General features: G+C 45.8%; 1 protein-coding gene across 4 annotated transcripts in view; it reads left to right on the top strand.

The window, feature by feature from the left end:
• The first annotated feature begins 1,135 nt into the window (after window positions 1-1,135).
• Window positions 1,136-25,572, top strand: part of Sv2b (synaptic vesicle glycoprotein 2B) — a 186,579-nt gene continuing 162,142 nt past the window's right edge. The window contains exon 1 of one of the 4 annotated variants that reach the window (XM_004658169.2): window positions 1,136-1,257. The gene's annotated coding sequence lies outside the window, so the exon portion shown is untranslated. Of the gene's footprint in view, window positions 1,258-1,443; window positions 1,549-1,962; window positions 2,315-25,572 lie in introns of those variants that run through there. The other 3 variants (XM_045144851.1, XM_045144852.1, XM_045144850.1) reach the window with 3 other exon arrangements.

The following is a 25,572-nucleotide window of genomic DNA, read 5'->3' as shown; positions in this document are numbered from 1 at the left end:
AAAAGGTGGGTGGTGCCCAGGGTTGTCTTCTGCACCTCCCACTCACTAATATCCACACACATGTGCACATACAAATAAATTCAAAGCCAGTCTAGATTATAAGCCACCTTGTCTCAAAAAAAAAAAAAAAAAAAAGAAAGTGTTGAGTATGGCTGGAATACAGGTGGAAAAGATCAGGGTGGTCTATAGTGTGTGTGTGTGGGGGGGCCTCAAAGCTGCTCTTTATTTATTTATTTTTAAATATTTTTATTTGTTTATTAGAGAGAGAGAGAAATAGACAGAGATAGAATGTTATACCAGAGCCTCCAGCCACTGCAAACGAACTTCAGACACATGCGCCACCTTGGACATATGGCTTATGTGGGTCCTGGGGAATCAAACCTGCATCCTTTGGCTTTGTAGGCAAGTGCCTTAACCACTAAGCCATTCTTCAAGCCCTCAAAGCTACTCTTTAAATATTTTTATTTATTTGTAAGAAGAGAGAGAGAGAGAGAGAGAGAGAGAGAGAGAGGAAGAGAGAGAATGAGATAAGAGAAAAGAAATGGGCACCTAGGGCCTCTTGCCACCTCAAATGAACTCCAGACGTATCTGGCTTTATGTGGATCCTGGGGAATTGAACCGCAGGCTGTTAAGCTTTGTAGGCAAGTGCTTTAGCCTCCGAGCCATCTCTCCAGCCCCGATGATGCTGCTCTTTAATCACTAAATGGGGATGTGTTTAAACTTGAGTGCTTCTAAGGACACAGGGAGAGCAAGACCTGGTTTTAGGCAGGAAGGAGTCAAGAACAAATTTAGATTTTAGAAAGTGACTCTGAAGAAGAGGAGCAAAGTCCTTGCAGGTAGATGGTCCAGGGTAAGGGTTGGGCCAAGGAAGAGGCAGAGGAAGGAGGGAGAAGTTGAAGACCATTAGATGGCAGAAATGCTCACCTCCATGTCAGCAAGATCCAGGAAGCCATCTAAGCTTCTTACCTGCTGAGTTATTGGATTTCAGCTCCAGCTTCCTTCTAGAAGGATCTTAAGCTCCGAAAAAAAAAATCTTTCCAGCCTGGCTGAGCTGTGGCAGTTTCTTTACTGAGTGTGTGTGTGTGTGTGTGTGCGCGCGCGCGCGCGCGCGCGCGCGCAGAGTTGGGTGCATTGGAGGGAGCTACACTGCTGGAGCGGTTGTCAGCTTTCCACCTCCCTCCACTGGTCAAAAAAGTTCTTTTCGGTTCGGGAGGACTTAAGAAGGCCAGAACGATTTCACTACATCCATTATTTAAGGTACTTTGGGGGCTACCATATGAAAATTCCCCTGCCCAGGATCTTGAACCTTGCCCACTGATATAATCTAATTTGGAGCTGGGGAGTGGGTTTGGGACCCACAACGCCCCTTCATCCTAGGTGGGAGGGTGGAAGAGACAGCGAGATGCTTGTGACCGGCTGGGACGGAATCTAGTGGAATCAGAAGTTTTCGGATCTGTCCGACTGCAAACCCAGAGAAGCCGGGGGGTGCAGGGCACGGCGCTGGCTCTGCTCTCCTCGGACCAGGTCCTACTCTCCTCCCTGGAATCGGTAGGGGACTTAGAAGAAGACGGTTCGCGCCGGGATTGGGGAGCCTGCGGTAGGGGTGCTGCGGGCGTGGGCGCGGCGATGCAGGTGTGGCCCCGGGAGCCCGCCTGGGCCGGGATCGCCTGCCCACGCGCCATACACGAGCACCCCGCGGGTTCCCGGCTCAGGCAGGGTCCTCGCCGCAGACCGCCGGGGCGAAGAGCGTAAGCCCGCAGAGACTTGCAGCCGCTCCCGGGCCGGGGCCGGGGCTGGGCTGCCTCCCCCGGGGCTGCAGGTCAAACCGTGAGGCCGACTGTGAGCTCCGCCAACACTTTGGCAACTTAGGCTACGGACTTTACGGTCGCGTTTCTCTCGGCTCCCTGCCCATCGCCTTCAGTTGCAGTCTAACTCCTCCTAGATGGGTTTTGTTGCTGGTGGTGTGTTCTTAAGGAACAGGTCGAAAACAGGCTGGTCCTGGGCTGGGGTTTGTGGGTGTGTGCGTTGGTGTCGGCGCAGGGCGTGGGAGCCGTTTCTTGGGGCCTGGGAGGGTTCGTTTCTGGACCGGTCTTAGCGCAAGGACAGGAACACGGTTTGTTGCGCAGGGATGGGGGAGCGAATGCGTTAGCCGGGGAGGAGCGAGGCGCTGCTGTTTCTTCCGCAGACCGGTGGTACATCTCTCTGCGGTCCGGGGTGCAGCACAGAGCTGCTGGAAACCATCTATCTATATATATATATATGTTTCCTTCCCCCGGCCCCCGAAATCGGAGATGCAAACCAGCTCCATGTAAAGGTAAGCGAACGCCGTGCTGGGCTCTGCTAAGAGCATTCCGGTGAGGTGGGGTGGATGCCTGCTTCTAAGCTTGTCTCCTAAGCCCGTTTGGAAGATGAATGTGGGTGGCTCTGGACCTCAGGAGGTGGCAGGGAGGGGTGAGAGGTGTGTGTAGGGACGAGAATTAGGCACCGCAGCCCTATGCTTCTGCTTCCTGCCCTTTTCCAGAGGAGGTGACTTGCTCTGCTTGCTAGAGGATGCAAGCCATGCGGTAAGGCTCGCTCTGCGTCTTTCCCGGGTCGAGTCAGCAACTCCTCAGCGAGCACCTTGTCTGTGTCAGGTGGAATTTATTCTTAAGGAAGCAGGGGTGGTGAAAGAAAAGTCGGTGGCATCGCACAGGCTCGCATCTGGTGGGAGAGAAACACCTGTGGTAATGAGGTGTGGCCTGTTCCGGATAGAGGTGTGGACATAGGGTGAGTGGCTGCAGAAAGGAGAGGGAGATGTTTTCAAAGAAGGTCTGGCGACTCTTAGCAGGGTCCGGATCTGCCTATTGGTCCTTTAGTCTGTGAATTACTGGCATCCCTCTCCCATCGGTCACCGTGATTGCCACCGGGAAGGCACGTTAGAGCAGAATGTGACCACACTCCTGCAGACACTGGCTGGCACGGAGGGAGGAGCATCCCCATTGTACATCAGAATTTTATTTTTATTCTTTAAGTAAGTGGTTGGCCCAAATTCCAGCCCTGCGAAAGTTTGAAATGGCATTTTACAAAGACAGGGACTCTGAAAAATTCTGGCAGCATTTCCAAACAGATCAACTCCCATCCCTGACCTGTCCGGTTCAGAAGGACAACCCTGACCTAATTTATCCCCAGTGGTGGGATAAAGGAAGGCCACAGCTCTGGGCGCAACCTGCTCTGGGCAATGGCTATCCAGGTTGATTCTTCTAGGACAAAAGCTGTGCTGGGTAGTGAGAAGGATAGGGAGTACTCTTCGGTTATTCCTGTTGCCAGAGGTGTGTGCTACATGCACTTTGTAATCTAAGCCAATGTTAAGATGCCTGAAAAGTGGCCTGACACAGTGCAGGAGAGTGGGGCTTGGATCTCAAACAGCGTCTTGAGAAAGTTACTTAGCTTCTCTTTAAGCTTTGGTTTTCTGATCTATAAAAATGAAGACAGCAATAAAGCTGTTATGATAATTACATAACACGTGAATATTTGTTCACTGTTAAGCAGTTGTCATGTATAGATTGTCTGGCGCAAAGTCACTTCTTTTAAAAAAATTATGAGAGAGAGAGAGAGAGGGAGAGAGGGGGAGAGAGAGAGAGAGAGAGAGGGGAAGAGAGAGAGAGAGAGGGAGAGAGGGGAAGAGAGAGAGAGAGAGAGAGAGAGAGAGAGAGAGAGAGAGAGAGAGGGAGAGGGAGAGGGAGAGGGAGAGGGAGAGGGAGAGGGAGAGAATATGCATGCCAGGGCCTCCAGCCACTGCAAATGAACTCCAGATGCATGTACCGCCTTGTGCATCTGGTTTACATGGGTCGTGGGGAGCCGAACCAGGTCCTTTGGCTTTGCAGGCAAATGCCTTAATGGCTAAGCCATCTCTCCAGCCCACAAAGTCACTTTTTAAGAAATGGAAGTTCATTCATTGAGTTCCTACTGTTTGTCATCAGGCATTACTCTATATATTTGGAGAGTACAGCATTGAACAAAATGTGTGTGTGTGTGTGTATGTATGTGTGTATGTGTGAGAGAGAGAGAGAGAGCGGGGAGAGAAGGGGAATGGACAAATGAGTAAAGACATATGAGCTAAGGAGATGGTATAATAGGGAAAACAAAGCAGGAAAAGAGGAATGAGGAGGGCTACCAGGGTGTGGAATTGACTTTTGAGTTTTGTGCAGCTTGGTTAGGGAGGGCTTTGCTGATAGGGACATCTGAGGGAAAGTAAGGGAGCAAGCCAGGGAAAAGCCGGAGGCAGGAGAGAGGTGTGCTCCTCGGGGAGTCAGAAGGAGGCCCGAGAGGCTATGTTGTGTGTGGGGGGCAGTGGTAGGAGGTGAGGTCAGAAAGCAACATGGCACAATCGCCCAAGTAGTGCCTCTTATTCATGTGTGTAGATTTGTCAGTAAGATATATGCATTGTGTTTTTTTGTTTAAGGAGTTGGCTATGATCCCAACCTCCATGTTTAGAAGATGGTTATTTGGTGAATATAGGTACCTGGATCAGTGAAAGGTTAAACCAAAGCAGCGAGCAGAGGGCGTACATCTTTGCAAAGCGACTGGATCTGGGGAGATGGTGCGATGGTTCAGATTTCTCTCATGCAGACTGAGAACTGTGTTTACATTTCTGTTCCTTTTCCCAATGAAAGGGTCACCTGTAGCCAACAGTTCAGCAGGTATTGTCCTTGCTAGCTTTTATTCTTTTTTCTTTGTGAAGAGTTTCTATGGTTATGGCAGGGGTATTAAGATTATCTGGAAATATACTGGCCTTCTGTGTGTCATGGAGTGCATTCACGTAAGGCTGGGTGGTGGATTTCTTTGGGCCACTCATCTAAAGGGTGAATATAAACATTGCAGCTTGCTGCTTCACCTGTCCAAGACTTCACTCCTCTGGACAATGCAGTGCTTGGGGACCTGAGAGCTCTCTTGGCTCCCTGTGCAGTTTGGCTACTGCAGTGAGCATCATGCAGAAATACTGTTGGTGACTAAGAGCATTGTCAAAGCATCTGTGAATTAGGGTGTGTGGAGGCTGGGTCAAGGTCAGGGTGTCTGGCTGGCCATCACCCAAGTCACCGCAGGAGAGAAATTTAATTTTGTACATTTCTTTCATCCAAGGTCTGGCTTTTAGTTTCCCTGCCTCAGAAACCTGATCTGTCTCTCTGGGCTAGATCACAGTGACTGTTTACCTATATGCCAGGCCATTGATCTGCACTGGCTGAGACATTGTGATCCAGGGATACTGTGGGCTAGTCCTGCAAACCCCCATCATGACATCCACTCTATAGGCAGCAAGTCCACTTAGATGTCGACCCAAGGGACTGATCACACACATTAGAGACGTCTTATCAATGGAACTACAGAATAAGCCACCTTCACACTCAGTGACATGAAATGACCAGCGCTTGCAGTTTTCTCCTGTGTGTATGGGTGCCTGAGGAGCTTGTGGGTCTGAGCTGTGCTGGCATGATCTCCACTTTGCCTGCTCATGTGACTTGGGTCTGCTGATGGAGAATCTGGGGACTGCCTGCTTAGGAATGACCTGAACTGGAAGGACTTGGCTTTGACCCTCCTGAAGACTCACTGGGCATGTCTACATGGCGATGGTAGAGGCCAGGAGAAGGTGGAAGAGTGCATGCCTCTGGAGGCCTGAGCTTCTAACTGGTTCATGGTCATGTCACCTTTGTCTGTCAATGTAAGTAATACACAAGGTAGCCCAGAGTGAAGGAGGAAAGAAAGACTTCACTTCTTGCTGGAAGGGGCTACCTAGTCACATTCCGAAGACAGGACACAGGGAGGGAAATAATTTGGAGCTTTTTTTTTGCATCGTCTGTAAGGTTATAAGTGTTCAATTATTTATTTTTATATCTAATTTTTAAAGTATTTAATTAATTTATTTTTTGGGGAGAGAGAGAGGAGAGAGAGAGAGAAGGATGGAGAGAATGGGTATGCCAGGGCCTCCAGCCACTATAAATGAATTCCAGATGCATGTGTCACCCTATACATCTGGTTTGTATAGGTACTGGGGAATTGAACCTGGGTCTCTTGGCTTTGTAGGCAAGTGCCTTAGCTGCTAAGCCATTTCTCCAGCCCAATATATCTAATTTTTTAATTACCAATTTTATAGCTATATGCATGTATTTTAATCAAAATCCCTTCCCATTACTTTCCTTTGCCTACACAACCTGGGGAGTGGTTTCTTAGGGATGACTTCAACGGGAAGGACTGGGCTTTGATCTTCCTGAAAGGTAGATAGGCATGTTTGCTTGGCAATGGCAGAGGCCAGGAGAAGGTAGAAGCTTGCATGCCCATGGAGGCTCTACTATCAAGTAGATTCCATCCCCCTTCCACGGAAACCCCTCCTTTTTTTTTCTGTTCTTTTGAGGTAGGGTCTCACTCTTGCCTAGGCTGGCCTGGAATTAACTATATAATCTCAGGGTGGCCTCAAACTCATAGTGATTCTTCTACTCTGCCTCCCCAGTGCTGGGATTAAAGGGGTGCGCCACCGTGCCTGGCCTTTTTTTTTTTTTTATTAGTTAAGTACATACTCAGTGTGTAAACAACACATGTTGGTACCATCCTTACCCTTATCCCTGCCCCCTCCCAAAGGGGCCCTCCTCATTCGGGATGCTGGTCATCCCCATGGGGATTGTGGGTCATGCTTTTTTGGGGTAGCCATCGGTTATGGGGAAGAGGTAATTGTGTGCATAATGTCACAATTTATGGCTCTATTATGCCTCTAACAATCATTCCACCCCCTCTTCCATGAATTTCCCTGATCCATGTTGGGTTTGTTTTAGGTCTACTTCAGTGATGAGGTCTTGGGAGCCTCTGTGTCTCTGGATCTCTGATTTGGGAGGAGTTGAGTGTTTTCTGTGTCTGTCTCCTTTACACTTGTGCTGATACCAGTTTTTTTTGAACCCCTTCTTTCCAACTAATTCTTTTTCTATTTTTGATTTATGAGAGGGGTGGGGGAGAGGATAGGCATGCCAGGGCTTCCAGCCACTGCAAACCAACTCCAATGCATGTAACTTACATAGGTACTGGGGAATCAAACCTAAGTCCTTAAGCTTCATAGGCAAGTGCCTTAATCACTGAGCCATCTCTCCAGCCCTCTTCTTCTATTTTAATGACATTTTTTGACTCTTCATTATCCATTACATGTTTCTGGGCCCAATATAATGCAGGTCTTGGTTCTTAATGTTTAAAGTTTCCTTGGCTGAATATCCTTTTTACCTTGGACTCTTCTTGAATGGATAATACCTGTGACTTCCTTTTTTCTATGTTCCAATGTATTTTTATTTGTGAGTATGTATGTATATGTGTGTGTATGGGTGTCCCCATGTGTAGAAGTCAGAGGTTAACTTGGCTTGTCAGTCCTCTCTTACCAGCTTCTCTGAGACAAAATTTCTTTCATTTTGCTGTTGTGAAGGCCAGACTAGCTGCCCCTCAAATTTTTAGATTCTCTGGGCTGTGCCTCTCATTGCCTTAGGTGTCTTGGCGTTACAGACTCATGTACCACTTTGCATCTGGCTTTATGTGGGTGGTAGGAATTGAACTTGGAGTTGACAAGCTTGTAAAGCAAGCACCTTTAGCTATTGAGCTCTCTCCTCAGTCCCAGTTTCCATGTATCTTTAGACACCCATCCCTCCATCAATTATTACTGTGTGTCTGGAATGTCATAGGCAGGGTCTGCAGCAGTTAAAAAAAAAAAAAGTAAAGCTAGATCCCTCCCATCTGTAGTTGGAGAAGCAAGTAATAGGAGTAAGTGTGTAATCTATCAGGCCATTGAGGGAGAGGGAGATTGTTGACTGGGCATGGGAGAGTTGGGTAAGGTTAGCAGTGGGAACAAGGTTGGGTAGATGTGGAAGAAATCTGCAGAAAGATCCTTCAAGGTAGAGTGAACAAGTGCCAAGGCCCTGACGTAGCAGAATATCGGTATGCTCCAAGAAGAGCAAGCAGGCCCATGTAGAAGGAGAAAAAACTGAATGACCATGGTGCATGGTAGACGACAAGACCAGATGGAGAACAGGAAGTTAAGTAACACAGGGACCTGCAGAACCTTGAATGGACTTCCATTTATTTTCTTTGAGTGAAATGAAAAGCGATTGGAGGCAGGCATGGTGGCACATGACTTTAATCCCAGCATTAGAGAGGCAGAGGTAGGAGGTTGCGGTGAGTTCAAGGCAACCCTCAGAATACATAGTGAAGCAAGCAACAACAACAAAAAACAGAAAAAGAAAAGTGATTGGATAGCTTGAGCACAAGGTGCCCTTATCTGATCAAGTGGTCACGTGAGCTTTAGAGCTGAGGCTGCTCACTTGGAGTCAGGATGGTACCCTGAGGGTCCAGGTAAGAGATGACTGTGGTCGGGGAAGGTGGCTGAGATGGTGGCAAGTGGCCAAGTTCTGCGTCTGTTTCATGGTAGAGCAGAAAGTTTCTAATGAGTTTCACTTAAGGCAGAAGAAGAAAGAAAGGAGCCAAGGACAAGCTTGTCGAGTTGTTCAGGACAACGGAAGGAAGGAGGCACGGAAGACTGCATGTGCTTGGAGCTGAGCAATGGGAGGGAGTTGCCCTTATTGAGTTGGAGGAAGGGCTGTGGTGTGGTTCATTGGGTAACCGATGGGAGAGGTCAAGATCATAGATCTTATAGGTCTAGAGGTCAGGAAAGAAGCCCAGGAGGGAGATATAAGTTTGAATAACATTAGTGTGGTCTTTGTCCCTTCAGTGAGCCAAGTCATCTGCTGTGTCACCAGTGCCCAGAACATTGCCTGACACATGGTATGCACTCAGTGAATATTTGCAGAGCAACTGAATGAAATAATTACTGGAGCTGACTGTCAATGTTTGCTGTATGGACCTTGACGTGTCACTCCCTGAGGGGATTCCCTCTCTTCTCAAGGTCTCATGGAAGATTCATTGTGAATCTTGTGGAATAAAAACAGATTTTAAATATGAAGTCTCCAGTTGCTTATGCCTTGAAGCAAGTACCGTGCGGTGACAGGCAAGAAAGAGAAACACATGGAAACTAAAAATTAGCTCATACTTTCAAAAAAGGAGAAAAAAAAACCTCTAGAGAGAAGTGGCTGAAATTCAGGGGAGTGATTTTCCTGAGTTATTATTATTCTGCTTTTAATTTAAAAGGAAGCAGAAGCAAAGAATAACCCTGAAAAGGGGGGAAATTCATTTAAAGCAATTTATGCTCAACGAAAAAGAGTGCTACTAGTTTGCTCAAAAAAATCCCCCTTCTATAATATCATGCATAATGTGTTTCTGTTTATAAGAGGAGAGAAATAGGCAGTAGTCTTATTGAAAATGAGAAGGTTGGAATGACTTCAACCTCTGACTGTGGGTACTGTTCATTTGTTCCCTATGGTGTGGCTGATTTGGGGGGTGAGTTTTGTTTGCTGTATTTGGAGTACGGAACCTAGATAAAGAAAAGGCAGCCAGGGGTGGTGGTGCACACTTTTAATCCTAGCACTCAGGATGCAGAGGTAGGAGGAGCACTGTGAGTTCAAGGCTAGCCTGAGACTACAGAGTAAGTTCCAGGGTAGTCTGGGACAACAACAACAACAAAAACAAAAACAAAGAAAAGGCAGATATTGAAAGTGGTTTTGAGAAGGAGGAAGAGGAGGAAAAGAAGAGGAGGGAAGGAGGAAGAGAGAGACAGAGAAAGAGAGAGAGGGAGAAAGTCAGTTGTAGAAAAAAGTGGTTGGAGCTTGTTGTGGTTTGAATTTGGTTTGGGTGTGTCACCTACTCTGCTGTGGAATGCTGTCCTCTGGATATGTCATTACTATCTGAATCAGAGCAGTCATGGTTATCTTGAGAGATCCTGTACAAGAGAGCCTGTTGATGTTCTCTCGTAGAGAGGGGCTGGAGAGTATCACTGGACTCTCATCTGAGACTCTAGCCATTCCCTTTTGTACCTCCTACACCTGTGTGCCCAGCTGCACATGGTCTCAAGGGGAATTGGCAGGTATGTTAATCCTTGGACATTATGAAACATTGTATTATCTACAAAAGTCATATTTGAGAACCACACAATTGAGTTACCAAGAAAAAAATTATGAAAATATCTCAGTTTTTTTCCCCCAAGGTAGGGTCTTGCTGTAACCCAGGCTGACCTCGAATTCACTATGTAGTCTTAGGATGGTCTCAAACTCATAGTGATCCTCCTACCTCTGCCTCCTGAGTGCTGGGAATAGAGGCATGCATCACCACACCTGGCTTTGGGATGTTTTAATCCAGTTTACAATGATGTGCTCGGTGGTACTGAACTATCTTTGGCTGCATGTGGTTTATGGGATACAGATTGTACATATCAGTAAGTATATACAGGGTAGAAGGTTAACTCAGGAGAGGGGAAGCTCTACCCATGCAGCCATGGGGAAGTTCTTGGCCACCCTGGGATGGGACTTTCTGGTGTGACTGGAACTTTAAGACGTGGGATTTAGCACAAGGTCATTAGGTCAGAAGCATTGTTCTCAAAAGGAATTCATTGCCAAATGGAATGAAGTAGCTCTCCTGAGAGCAGGTTATACAGTGAGTCCTTCTGCACATGTCTGGTTCCCTTTCTGCTTCTCTGCCATGTTGTGGTGTAGCCAAAGGGTCCTTTACAGAGGGTGAACAGAAGACAGTGCTCAACTGTGGACCTCAGGCTTCCCAAAGTGCATGCTAAATAAACCTTTTTTTTTTTTTTTAATAAAGTACCCGCCTCAGGCTTTTGTTGTAGCAACAGAAAGTGGGTTAATACAAAGTCCAGAAGCAACTATGGAAAAAACAAAGATGTATTACTTTTGTATGTGGATACCAGGCATGACCACAGAGGTATAGGATGGGTTTGGATCAGATCGAGTTGAGTTTGAACTCATGTTGTTACTTTTTGGATGTGTAAGCTTGAGCAAGTTGTTTCTTTGGAGCTTTGATTTTCTTGGTCAGCAAATAAGGAAGGTGGAGATGAAGATCATGGTGATGGGAATACCCCAGGTCTCTGCCTCTCCCTTCCATATCAGTTACCTTATTGTTGCTGGGACAAAACATTTGATCCAAAGCAGCTTATGGAAGAAAAGGCTTTATTTCCAGTGGTTTTGAGGGGAAGTTTCCTCGTGGCAGGGGAAAGAGAAACCAGTTGGGTGTCACATCTCCACAACAGCAGGGAGGGGTGCATAGCAGGTTCAGTTCTGAGTTGCTGTGAGGACATTTGAAGCCACATTGTTCTATATAATTGCTCCTCTTATTCTTGAATGCTGGGTGTGTAAGACCAAGTAGGTATATGTAGCATAGTTTCAGCTCTTTAGGAGAGATTTTTAGACACCTGGAAAGAGCTCTATGGCCATTTCAGTATCTGCATCATCTGCTTTGTGATGAGTCAGGGCCGTGCTGAACATGTGGCTTCCCTTGGAAGCATTGAAGGTTTTTCACTCTTTTGATTTCCCTTTAGTAGATTAGTAAGAGTCCAATCTCTGTGTCTGTATGACTTGTAAGAGCTGTAGGACCCTCTGGAAGTTTTTTTTTTTTAAATTAAATTATTATTTTTTTTAAAATCTCCTGGGTCTAGGCCTTTTGTGTAAGTTGACTGCTCAGGCTGGTGTCACCAGGTACTTCCAGTGTCCACCCCCTGTGTATGGCAGGGGCTCCTGTAGGTAGGGAGGAGAGTAACTTGTAGTTCTGAGTTCACGATCTTTCCATAAACTGCAAATAAGCCTCTAAGGTGAAGGAAGAAACATACCTTTGGCTAATGGAGCTGCCCATCATTACTCGCAGGTGGGCTAGCTTTGCTTTAACAAACAGTTCATGGTCACATTCTATTGCAGGTTCAGTGTTACATTCAAGGCCATGTAAAGCCTTAGCTGAACTTTAGGATCTCAGTGTTTTAGAGCTGAAGGAAACTGAGAAAGAAAGACATCAATCACTCCTTGTTAGGCCTGTGTGTTTAGAGAAGAAACTAACTTATCTAAGACCATATGGTAAGTTAATGATAGAGTAATAGCCTACTGTGGGGCTGCAGCTATATCAGTTTCTATGGGAGGTCATGAGATAAAGGGAAGATGGGGTCCAGGTCATCTTCATTGGTAGACACTCATTGTTAGAGACTTCATTGCTGAGACACACATTTTCCCAGGCAGCTGAGAGCCTGGATGTGCCCCTCTGCAACTGCTTCTGAATGCTTAAATCCTCCAGGGCTTTCCTGCAAGACCCCAGAGCCCAGGCCCACCGAGGGCTGCTCCTGTTTTTCCTGCAGTTCCTGCTATCTTGGCAGGCACAGAATCTGACTGTGGCCTCTCTCTGGATCTGAGGGGCAGCAGATGGCACAGAGGAGGGGAGCCCAGCTGGCATGTGGCCTGGCTCTGAGGGAGAGGGATAGGCATGGTGGAGTGAGCTGCTCCAGGCAGAGTCCTGGGCCTGAGGGGCAGATGAGGGGAGGACACAGCACTCAAGAGCTCCTGACTTTGACCCTGGGCTCAGAAGACTCAGTTACTCCCTTCTCCCTATGATGAGTGATCAGCATAGTCATACAGCAAGGTGCAGATAGGGTGGGATGCTGAGCCAGTTTCTCCTCTCACTCCACAATGGATAGATGTCTTTTCTGACTTGTGCTGGTTGTGCCTGCAGCAGACAAGCTGTAAAGAAGTCTGGCTGTCCTATCACAGGGTTGGAAACCTTTTGCGTCCTTGGTGGACAACTGTGCAGGGTTTTGCAGCTCCACAGAGAGGCCAGGTGGTCCTGTCATATTTCTCAGTTTCATCTGTGTCACTCAGGTTTGATGTCTTATTGCTCCCAGTCCAGTTCCTGTACACAGGGAAGGGCCCTTTGGCAGACTTGACTTTCTGTCAGCTCCTGGCTTCTTGGAGCTAATTCTACCTTTTCTAAAGCTCAGAGCTAGTTTGTCCAGGTCCCCATTTAGGTTCTGCTTCTTACTAATGGGACTTGTGCAAGTCATTTAGCAGCCCAGAGTCTCAGTTTCCCAATCAGAAAATCAGGAAGTAGGATGGAATACTTGCTCTGAAGGATTATGGGAAAGAAGAAGAGAGTTCATTTGCACAAAGGCTTTCCTCCTAGTGAGTGCTTTTCAAGGACAGATACTGCTAAATGTCACATCCTGCATCCAATACTGTGCACCAGCTATTGCTCTAGATTGGGCCTGTCACCAAACTTCCCTGGAGCATGCTCAGGGTTCTGGGCCACCCCTTCTGCTGTTACCTTGGAGGGATAAGAGACTTCAGCGCTTGCCCACCTAGAAGCATGTGGAAAACTTGCTCTCAGGTTGTAAGGCTCACCACCAGCATCTGCTCAGCATTTTCATCTTCTAAATCACGAAAGTCACATGACATCCCTTGAATAGACATCTGCTGTATTCGCATTTTGCAAAGACATGGACACAATGGTGAAGGTTAGTTTTATGGCAATCAGTAAATTTTGCACTCAGTATTAGGGACAGACACATTGTATTAGTTACTTTTCTCTCTACTGTGACAAAATACCTGACAAAAGCTGGTTAAGGAAAGAAGGGTTTGTTTTTGATCACAGTTTGAGTCCGTTGTAGTGAGGAAGGCATGAGGCAGCTATTTACATTGTAATCCCTGTCAGGAAGCAGAGGATGAAGACTGGTGCTCAACTCCTCCCTTCTTTTTCTTCAGTATAGGATACACGCCCACTAGGGGACCACTCACATTTAGGAGGGGTCTACCCACCTGTTGTAAACACTCACCTTGCTGGGATGAACATCCAAACCAGACACTGTTTACAGGAGGAAAGAATTTATGTCAAGCTTATAGATCCAGGAGGAGGTTCCATCAGTGGTGGGAGAAGCTGCTTCCATCCATCCAAGCAGAGAGAAACAATGAAACAGCCAGCAACACCAAAAAGCAGCAAGCACCAGGGACTTCACCAGAGGTCCGACCTTTCTGCATGCCTTTGGACTGGAAATCAGATCTGCCCCCAAACACGCCTTATAGCTGGACCCTAGGATCTACCCCCAGTGATACCTCCCCCAGCCAGGTGGCTGGAGACCCAAGTTACAAGCTTTAGTAAAACATCTGAGTCTATGGGGCGCATACATTCAAACTACCACACCACCTCAGTTAACCTAATTTAGAAACTCCTTCACAGTCTTGCCCAGAAGTTGGTTTCCGTGATGAGTCCAAAGCCCATAAATTGACAAGATTAACTATCACATAAATATATTAAATACCCTTCCTCATGGTCCTTGCAGTCTGTACAATTTTTAATGATTATTCTGCATATATAATTTGATTTAATTCTCACAATCTTCATGAAGTAAGTGATATTATTATCATCATTTTGTGGTGGAATAAACGGAAGTTGAGAGGAGCTAAATAACTTGCCCAAAATTTAGCTTCCCCCAAAAGGCAGAATGGATTCTGTTGAGAAGCTATGTGAAGCCTGACCCTGGAATAAGCTCTTTGTACTGGCACATTACCTCCTAACGGGGTGCACTAGGCCTTGACAGGTGTGGCACTGGGCCTCAACTCAGAACCTCCGTGACTCATTTCTCCTATTGTAGCTATTACACTCTGCTTCCAGAGGGAATTTTCTATGCTTTAATGGGTTTATTACACTAGTACTAATTCCAATCTGCTTGCTAGACTCAGGACCTTTTCCCCAACACTCATGTCATTTGTTCTCTTTGTAAGCTTATTCTTAGGGCCAACACTAACCTCAAGCTGGAGACACTTGAACTTCAAAAAAAAAAGATCTGACTCCAGTGTCTTTGATGTGATCAGGCCCCAACGCAGCATTCCCCATGTCTCACCACCAAGTTTCTTCTGTCAGTTTGAGAGTGATTCTTCCCCAAGGACAAATGCACAAATGACAGTGTTCCTCTGTGATCTGACCTCATTTGCCAGCAAGTCTGGAGTAGGGCGGGGGGTCCATACCCAATTCATACTGTTCTTCAGGTATTTACCAAGCTATGGCTACATTCCAGGCCTTGCATCTTAAGATGCTTTCCTGTCATTGGCAGAACATCTATCTCATTCTTTGGAAGTAGGGGTCTCTGAGGTTTGCTTGTCTTGCTGTCTTCACCACCTAAAGTGTGGGTGCTTGATCCCATTGACATTTCTTTGGTGCTTGTTAGAAATGCATCATTTCTGGCCCCACTCCAGACTTGCTGAGTTCCTATCTGCATTTGAAGATTTCTGTGTTTTGTGCAAACACTGTAGACACAGGACACAACCTTTCCATACCATTTCCTCCTAGCCTGGGAGTTCCCGTGGCTCCATGCCTTCAAGTTACCACAGAAACTGAACCAAAATTTGGGTGGTGGACACGCTTCCACTGCTGGTCCATTTCTCCAGAGGCCACACAGTACTTTGCCATAGGGGAGTTCATTAATTAATAACTGGACTCTGAAGCAAGAAAGTGACGTCACACAGGAATACATACACAGCTAATGTTTGCAGGAACACAAAGCTAGAAGCAGTTGCTACTGGGCACGAGTTGAGGAGAGAGACTAAGGCCCAGGTAGAGCTACTGGACGGGGATGGGGTATCGTTCAATGCACCTGGAAGGCTGAATGGGAGTTTTCAGATGGGCAGAGGGGAGAAGAGTTTTCCTGACTGTAGGAAGAGCTAATGGAAAACGGTGGGACCTGAAAAGGCACAGTGGGTTTTGGAATGATGAGTGGTGTACAATGGCTAGAACACGGGGCATTGAAGTAGTGCTGGCCAGGGGATGGTGCTAGAGGGAGGGGCCTAGGGAGGGGAGGCCTGGTGGGAAGTAGGGTTCTCCCTGGAACTTCCTGTGGGTTTCAAAGTTACTGTTGAGCATACCATAGGAGGAAAAAGCTGAAGAACCATTGTGATATGCAGACAAGCTGGTTGTCATGGCTCCTTGAAATGTCCCTATCATAAGTCTGAGACCCCTCGCTCCAGGGCTGGCTGAGAGTGACCCAAGGGGATGAAGAGTTTCGTTTGGCCTTGGTCACATGTATCCATCCAAAGAGGAAACAGCAGCCTTGGACATTGTAGTGCATGACTTGCGATGCTTTAAGGAACAGCATAACCCAAAGGAGCACAGAAAAGACTTAACAAGGAAAAAAAGAAGCTCTCAGACCCTAGTTTCCCAGAGCAAGTGGCGTGGGAATTTCCCTTGGCTATATGTGAAATAGAGAGAATGAAGAGAGAGGGAAGGGGCTCAGAGAAGCAGCATGAGCGTCTACTTCTTAAAGAATTACCCAGGTTACTGGGTTTTACCTATAGCTGCTGTTGGTGACACAGAGGTAAACAAGTCATGATTGGGCGAGCTCTTTTCTTTTGTGTACATATATGTATAGAGTCTGTTTATTGTGTTGTGTGCATGTTGTGTCAGGGACGCACGTGTGCGTTTGTGTGTGTATCCAGAAGAGAACATTGGGTGTTCTCCTCTAATTGCTCATCCCTGCATTTCCTTGACACAGGTCTCTCCTCAACCCGGAGCTTCTTGTCTATTAGTGAGCCTCAGTGATTTTCTAGGCTCCACCCCTGACAAACTGGAATTTCAGACGTGTGTGGTATGGCCACGCTCAGCATTTCACATGGGTTTCTGGGATTGAGATGTTAGGCCTAAGGGGTCCTCATGCTTAAGCAACTAGCATTCTAAACCATTGAGCTATCTTCCCATCCCCCTCTTTTTTGGGACAGGGTTTCATGTAGCCCTGGTTGGCCTTAAACTCATTTTGTAGATGAGGGTGACCTTGAACTCCTGACCCTTCAGCCTCCACTTCCAGAGTGCTGGGATGTATGTGCCATCGCAAGCAGCCTGGGCTGTCTGTTGTTAAGAGAGCTTTCACTGCAGAGAAGTGGGTTACAAATATAGGGATATGGGCTGAAGAGATGGCCTAGCAGTTAAGGCACTTGCCTGCAAAGCCAAGTTCAATTACCCAGGACCCATGTAAGCCAGATGCACAAGGGGGGTGCATGCATCTGGCATTTGCAGTGGCTGGAGGCTCTGGCACACCCATTCTCTATCTCTACCTATCTCTTTCACACTCTCTCTCAAATAAAATAAATCAAGGAAATTAAAAATAAAAAAAATTTGGCTTTATGCGGAAGAGGAGGCGGAAAGAATGTAAGAGCCAAAGGAAGGGTAGGACTCCTTACAAAGTGCTCCCTCCAGGCATTAAATGGTTTGGATATCCATGATCTCACAATGCCTGACACTACCTACAGAAGACCATCATAAGAGGAGGAAAAGATCGTGACATCAAAATAAAAGAGAGACTGATTGAGATGGGGGGGGGATAAGATGGAGAGTGGAATTTCAAAGGGGAAAGAGAGAGGAGGGAGGGTATTACCATGGGATATTTTTTATAATCATGGAAGATGTTAATAAAAATTGAGAAAAAAATAAATAAAAATAAAAATCATAAAAAAGACACACACACACACACACACACACACATCTGGCTTTAAAAAGTTCAGGGTCTTCCTAGGAAGGCTGTTTCAGGAGTTCATGCACTTTCAACGGACCCATGTTAAGTCTTCTTGCTTTCTTTCCCCCATTGTTTCTGACTTCTCCAAAATGATGGGATGTCTTCCAGAACCTCATACCTTCATAGAGGCTTTCTCTTATATTTACAGGCGGTATAAATTCAAGTAAATTGTTTGACTTCTGTCTCAACTTCCATATCTGTGAAACGGGCACTGTAGGACCTGCCTGGTAGGCATGTTGAGGGGCATGGAAGGAGGAGTTTATCAAATACTGTACAGGGCATGTGCCATGCAATGGGTGCTTTCCCACTGGGCTGGAAACTCCCTGAAAGGTGGGATCATCATCTTGACTACTGCTGTAGCTCAGGCGTTTCACATGGTTACTGATACATACTATATTCTCCGCGTTTAGAGAATCTTATTATTTGAATGTGTGTATGTGTCTATGTGCATGGGTGTGTGCATTTTATGACATGTGTGGAGACCTGAGGACAACTTCAGGTGTTGGTCCTCGCCCTCAACCTTGTTTGAGGCACGGTCTCTCTTTCTGGTTGCTCACTCTTGCTTTCCCCAGTTTGGTTTGTCTGTTAGCTTCTGGAATTTCTCATCTCTGCCTCCTATCTGGCCTTAGGTGTGGTAGGATTACAGAAGCCTGTTACAGCTTCTGACTTGTTATGTGGGGCCTGGGGATCCTAACTCAGGTATTCAGGCTTACACAGCAAGCACTTTATCCACTAAGCCATCAGTCTCCCCAACCTTTCTTGGAGAATGTTAAAGGAACCTGTGCGTTCCAAAGGAAGACTAGCAACCCTGTAATAGAGAAGGCAGTGAGGGGACATGGGGAAGATCCTGACAATCTCACCCCTTAGCCTTCAGGTGTTGGTTAAGCTATTTTTCCACTAACAGGGCAAGAGAACAGGAACATGGGAGCGGTGGGGCATGTCCAGTCTCTCATGTGTGCGCTTGGGGTGGGTCATTCTATATTTGGATGATGACTGTTTCGTCTGAGGTTAATCCTCTTTGTCCCAGTCTTCAGCCAAGGGATTAACTGCTTTACACTAGAAGCTTTTCTGGCCAGACAATGTGAGCTTTGCGCTTCCAAGGCCCAATGATATTCAAGCAGTCAATTTCTGTTTGCCCGACACACAGGGCTCTTTTGTGGTCATTTAATCTCAGTTTCTTAATACCATGGAGAGAGGGACAGGGGTTTAGTTTAAAGAGAGGAGGTTTATGGCCTAAACCCCTGTTTCTGGCTTGGCATTCTCTGCTCTGGGTTGCACTGGTCTCCTCCGAAGGAGTCAGGAAAAGGACTTTTGCTGAAAGAGCAAAACAGCAAGTGTGCTGGGCGTGGTGGTACACGCCTTTAATCCCAGCACTTGGGAGGCAGAGGTAGGAGGATCACTGAGAGTTCAAGGCCACCCTGAGACTACATAGTTAATCCCAGGTCAGCCTGGACCAGAGTGAGACCCTGCCTCGAAAAACCAAAATCCCAAACAAACAACAACAACAACAAGCAGCAAGTGTGTTGGAGGACTCCTATATGGATATGAATTTTTTTTTTTAATTTTTTTTTAATTTGTTTATTTGAGAGCGATAGACACAGAGAGAAAGACAGGTAGAGGGAGAGAGAGTGGGCGAGCCAGGGCTTCCAGCCTCTGCAAACAAACTCCAGATGCGTGCGCCCCCTTGTGCATCTGGCTAACGTGGGACCTGGGGAACTGAGCCTCGAACCGGGGTCCTTAGGCTTCACAGGCAAGCGCTTAACCGCTAAGCCATCTCTCCAGCCCATGAATTTTTTTTTGCTCTTCTGGGGAAGTCTTCCATGTCACTTAAAAGTCCAGTCTGCTCTCTTGCACCTTTAGGGACAGAATCCCTCTGTGAGTTTTCTGGCCTTGTGCATGCCACTCAGGAGTCACACTGTGGTCTGAGAGGCTGCTGCCTGGCCCAGCTGGGGTCTACGCTTGTGTTCCAGGCTCTGTAACTTTGGGTCCCAAGACTGCGTATAGCAAGGGAAGTGCAGCTCCTCCAAGGAAATGGGGGGTGGGGAGGAATTGTTGCTGTAAGGGGGCACATGGCCGCTGGGCAGGCAAACCTCACAGACACCTGCCACACACACCAAGCTGTCTTTTCTTGTTGAAATGAAGATCCCACAGCAATGCCTTTGTGGGAGAGCATTAAAGACTTTCAAAGTCTGGCTATTTCTCCATTTTCTCTTCCTTTCATCAGCAGTTTGTATTTTCGTAACCATCTTGTTTCCCCACGGCTTGCATTTTAAAACATTAAAATGCATAAAATTCAAAAGTGGGTATATTCCCTTTTATATTATGTATTTATTTATTCAACCAGTATTTACTGACCAGCTCCTGTGCTTGGCGTTGGAGTTTATGGTCTGCCAGGATGACCCCAGTCTTGTCCTCAGGGGGTATAAAGTCTAATAAATTATAAGGGAGCACTATATACTTATAAAATACACATGAACACATGTATAAGCAAGTATATACTATTTTGTGGGTATGTGTACTTGTGAGTATGATCACAAGGCGCCTGTGTGCCATGGTGTGTGGTTGGAGGCCACACCATGGTGTTGGGTATTGGTCCTCATTTCCACCTTGTTTGAAGCAGAGTGTCTTGTTTGCTGCTGCATACAGGCTAGCTGGCCCGCGAGCTTCCAGGGACTCTTGCCTCTGCGTCCCATCTTGCCGTAGTTGTGCTGGAATTGTAGACAAGCACTGCCATGTCTGGCTTTATGTGGGTTCGGGTCATCACTCTCGACAGCAGCTGCTTTTGCCCACTGAGCTATCTCCGTAGGCCATGCATAATTTTATTATTCCATACTTCAGAATTGCTAGTTAGTTTGTAACTTGCAGACCATTTGTTTTGCCCAGTTGATGCTTGCCAGGGACACTACCTTCCTTAAAGGAGGGGTGCATCTGTGAAGCACACTGAGTTGTTTTGCTGAGGAGCGCGACTCTCCCGTACATGGAACAGCTTATCAGTTGAAGAGTAAAGGTTCATCCTGGCAACAAGCTGCCTGCCACTTCGTCCTCCCGAGGCTGGGAGAGGGGGTGGCCCCCGTTTGTGCTGCTTCTGCTCGCAGGCTGTGAATGGGAGCTGGCACTGCAGGCTGCTTTGTTGTTGTGTGGTGGTGTCTGAACACGGGGCAGCATATTGCTTTGCTATTATCAAGTTATTTGTGTAATCCCAGCAGCTGGCAGTGGTGTAATAATTTTCAAGAGGATGAAAAAAAAAAAAAGCCCAAAAACTCTGGAGATTTTTGTTAGAGAAATAAAAATAGGCAGAGAATGAGGTGCACCCTGTGTCTCATGCAGAACAGTGTATGACTGCGATTCACAATGGTGCCATTGTTCCATGGTTAGAATTCCCTGTGGGACTTCCCCTCCTCAGAGTTCAGAGAAGGGTCGCACATTCTGGAAGGGAAGCCTGTCTCATCCTCTTTGCAGGCACTGAAAGAGCTAGGAAAATGGCCTCAGCTCTTGGGTCTGGTTGGATGAGTACTGACAGGAACCCTTAAGTAGCCATGTGGCTTGGAGCCCAAGGTCACCACCAGATGACAGACTTTTAGAGAGCAAAGAGTCATCTTTTGTCCTTTCTGTTTTTGTTTGCTGTTTTCCGTGATGGCAAGAGTATAGTCAGATTGTTAGATCTGAAGCTTGTCTTCATGATTAAATGCTCTGTGCCTCACTTTCCTTGCTTAAGAAACAGATTATATTAAAGAGTGCTTTCCCATACAGTTGTTAGGAGGAATGGGTTAAATAAGGCAATTCAATACTTAGCACAGCATTAGTCATATAGCAGTATACTAGTCAGCTTTTACAGCATAGTAGTAATGCCACCTAACAAATAGCTCCAATGGTCTAAGTAGCTTTTACACTGAACATTATTTATTTGACTTAGGAGTTTTCCAATAGGGTGAGGTGACTGTCTTTTATGCTTTAAGGTTTGCTTGAAGTATCTTTCATTTAGACCTTAGGATGCTCCCAGGAACTACCAAGAACACATTTTTCTCATGGTAGATGGGTGGAGTGCATGAGTGATGTCAAATTATCTTACCCATTTAAAATCTCCATACAAACTATATTTTTTTGACATTTAATTGGGCAAAGCAAACAATATGACCAAACCCAACCCACATCAATTATGTGGGAAAGTGTCCTCACAGTGGAACATACTGCAAACTGGATTTGGCTAAAAAAAAAATATGTACTGTAAAGAATTAGGAGGGCTGGAGAGATGGCTTAGGGGTTAAAGGCACTTGCCTGCAAAGCTTGATGGCTCAGGTTGAATTCCCCAGTGGCTCCTGTAAAGCCAGATGCACTAAGTGGCACATGCATCTGGAGTTTGCAGTGGCAGTAAGCCCTGGCACACTCACACTCAGTCTCTCTATCTGCCTCTTTCTCTTTCTTATAAATAAATAAATAAATAAACAAATAAATAAATAAATAAATAAATATAGGAGTGATAAGTTTTTTTGTACCAAAGCAATATTTATAATATTATATTATATTATTAAATATAATATATTATATTTATATTATATTATAATATTAAATACAATTATATTTAACAGGATGTTGAGTGGAACTTTTACAGTGCCACAAATGGGCGTTTAGAATGCAAATTTGAAAATAAGAACTCTTAAACTCTCTCTCTCTCTATTTTTTTGGTTTTCCAAGGTAGGGTCTTGCTCTGGCTTAGGCTGACCTGGAATTAACTATGGAGTCTCAGGGTGGCCTTGAACTCTCAGTGATCCTCCTACCTCTGCTTCCTGAGTGTTGGGATTAAAGGCGTGAGCCACCACGCCTGGCTAAACTCTACTTTTCTCCCACTGTTGTCTCTCATGACTTTCTATGAAATGTCAAAGTTGGACTTGGTGCCTCCAATTCTAAGTCCCCAGGTTCATGGATGCAGAAGGCTCCAAAGAGAAGATAGAGCCTTTGGAATCTTGGTCTGTGGCAAGTACTTGCTTGAGGTCAAAGGCGTTTTGCTTTCCATGAGTGATGGGGCTCTGCAAGACTTCCTTACAGACGGTGGGGATGCTTGCAAGAAGAGTGAAGGGCACATGTACCTGCTGTGTGCTTGTTGGCCTGTGGTCCTCAAGGAATGGAGTAATCATTCAAAAGAGATCTTTGGAGGGCTTGAGAAGTCCCCTCCCCTGGCACTGGACTCCATGAATGCATAGAGACTATTTATGGTCTGGAAATTTTTGTGGGTAGGAGGCTTAGTGGAAAATCAGTACCAGTAGGGGAAGATAGTGCTAAGGGAAGAAAAGAATATTTTTCTCTTTTGTTTGATGAGGGCTTAGGAGGATGCAAAGAGGCTCAGTAGGAAAAGCCTGATGCTTAGCCAGGAGCAGGAGTCATGTATGCTGTAGCAGTAGCTAACTCACAAGAGGGGGTCATCTGCCTGGAGAAATGGCTGGCGACAGACGGCTGGTGAGTCTGAAGTGAGACCCACCTGACTCTGAGAGGTTCATCAGCACTGAAGAGGGCCAGGGTCGGGTTGAACACAGTGCATATGCACATAACCCACCAGCATTAGATGGCACAGTGCAGCCCACAGTGATGCCAGGAAGGGGCATCCCCTTATCACAATCCTAATCATTGGCATCTATATTCTGTTTCATTCACATTCTAGTCTGAATGAACATAATCTACCTCTTTCTTCACCTCTGCCTCTCCTTGAGGCTCTTCCCCCCTTCCCTTCAGTTCTGTTTGAAGCCTCACTGTATTTTAACATTGGTTAATGAGCTCTGTCTGCACAGAGGCAGGGCCTCGGGGTGTGGGCATCTGACTGATCCGCTTGGGGCTCTCGGCTCTTACTCTTAATCCAAGGCTTCTGTCTGGCCTGCAGCAGATGGAATCCCCTGCAGGATGCTTGGGCCAGTTGCTCTACTTTTCTGAATAAGGCAGAGTCCAAAAGACATAAATACAATGTAGGCAGGAAGGCTATATTTGCAAAGAGCAAAGGGTTGGCATTTCTGAAAAATGAGCTTGCCAATGGTCAGAGCTGTATTTTTAAAGATAAATCTTTTCCTAATTTGACAATCTCCCAGTTTTCAAGAGGAGATTAAATGGCTAGAGTGAATGAGAAAAAATTAAGATGTATCTAAGGTCATTTGAGACGTGGCTAATGCAAACAACTCACTTGTTTTCTTGCTTAGGTCTGGGCTGTTTGGTGACCTGACTGAGCCCCACTTCTGGCTCTGATTATTATAGCTGATACAATCACCCCAATGTGATTTGCCCCAAGTCTTTTGTTTCTAGGAGAATTGGAAATTCCCCATGCCTGTTGCTGAAATTAGAATATTCAAGTTTTTCAGAGCCAGGCATGGTGGCACATGCCTTTAATCCCAGCATTTGGGAGGCAGAGATGGGAGGATCGCTGTGAGTTCAAGGCCACCCTGAGACCACAGAGTGAATTCCAGGTCAGCCTGGGCTAGAGTGAAACCATACCTCGAAAACCAAAAAGAAAAAAAAAAGAATATTCAAGTTTTTCATCAAGGTAGTTGACTTCCTTTAACTTACTATAACATTTTTTTTTTCTGATTATAAAAATGATACTTGTTATGGAATAAGCATTGACAAGTAGAACTTGTCAGTAATAAAGCTCCTCTTTGCTAAGTTGCTTTCCAGAAAGCTCACTGTGATTCGTCCCACAGCTAGCAGTGGGGGAGTGTCCCCCTCAGCCCATCCTTGTTTGCAGTGGGGTTAAGGGGAGAGTAGAATATGGTCAACTTGATAGGCTGGAAGTATTTAATCTTCTCATTTGTTTGGTTGCTTTTAAAAATTCTTTAAAATTATTAATTTATTTTGGGGAAAGAGAAGATGAGGTGAGGGGTGGGGAGAGATAGACAGACAGAGAAAGAAAGAGAATGGTAATGATAGGACCTCCTGACACTGCAAATGAACTCAGATGAATGTATCACTTTGTGCGTCTGGTTTTAAGTGGGTACTGGGGCCGTCAGGCTTTGTAAGCAAGTGTCTTTAACCACTGAGCCATCTCGCCAGTCCCCCGTTTGATTGCTTTGAGATTGAAAACTTTGTTTATTGAATTCCTCTTCTAAACTTTAACTTTTCATGTATTACGTCCATTTTAAATTGTTAGTGTTTTGCATATTTGCTAGTAAGAGTTTAGTGTATATTGAAGACATTAAATCTATGACTCATAATTATTACAAATATTTTCCCATTAATTTTGGCTTTAGTTTTAAGGCGAGTCGGTGGTGGTGGTAGTGGATATAGTGTGAGTATGGGAAGGGGACAGTACCTAAGGCAAGGTGGTGGTGGTGGACGTAGTGTGTGCACGTGAAGGGGATAGACCTAAGGCACTAAGTGCTCTGCCCTGGAGCGATGTTCCAGCAAGCGCCTCAGAGAGTCAAAGTTGAGCTCTGTTGACCCACATGGGTCCTCATTCCAGGCAGGGGATTAGTTTCTCTTTGTCACTCCCTTCCCTTCTGTACCCACCTCAGAAATCATTTGACAGGTTGAACACTCCCAATGGGAGTATCTGAAATTCAAATTACTACAAAACCCTGAAGTATTTGAGTTCCAATAAGACTCCCCAGGTGGAAAATTTCCTACCTGACTTCTTGTGTGACATGTTGTCATGACAATCCAAGTATGCCAAAAGTGCTGTATAAAATTACCTTTAGGCTAAATGTATACATATACATATATATATATATATATATATATATATATATATATATATATATATATATGACTCTATTTTGTGTTTAAGCTTCAGTTCCCTCCTCAAGATATAGCCCCGTTTGGTGAACTCTATCTGTGTCTTGTTGATACATGTCTCATAATCCAGGGATGTTGTGGATGCAGGTTGAGCACAGATTCAGGTTCAGAGTAAGAATTAAAAAAAATATATTTATTTATTTATTTTCAAGTACAGAAAGATGAGGGGAGGGAGGGAGGGAGGGAGGGAGGGAGAGAGAGAGAGAGAGAGACAGAGAGAGAGAGAGAGAGAGAGAGGGAGAGAAAGAGAAAGAATGGTCCTCTAGGCAGTGAAAATAAACTCTAGATGCATGCACCCCTTTGTGCATATGGCTTTACATGGGTACCGAGGAATTGAACTTAGGTCCTTACGCTTTGCAGGCAAGTGCCTTAAC

The sequence above is a fragment of the Jaculus jaculus genome, chromosome 3 (assembly GCF_020740685.1).
Source record: "Jaculus jaculus isolate mJacJac1 chromosome 3, mJacJac1.mat.Y.cur, whole genome shotgun sequence".
Lineage (NCBI taxonomy): Eukaryota > Metazoa > Chordata > Mammalia > Rodentia > Dipodidae > Jaculus > Jaculus jaculus.
The sequence above is the reverse complement of the archived record's forward strand: the minus strand, read 5'-3'. Positions and strand labels throughout refer to the sequence as shown.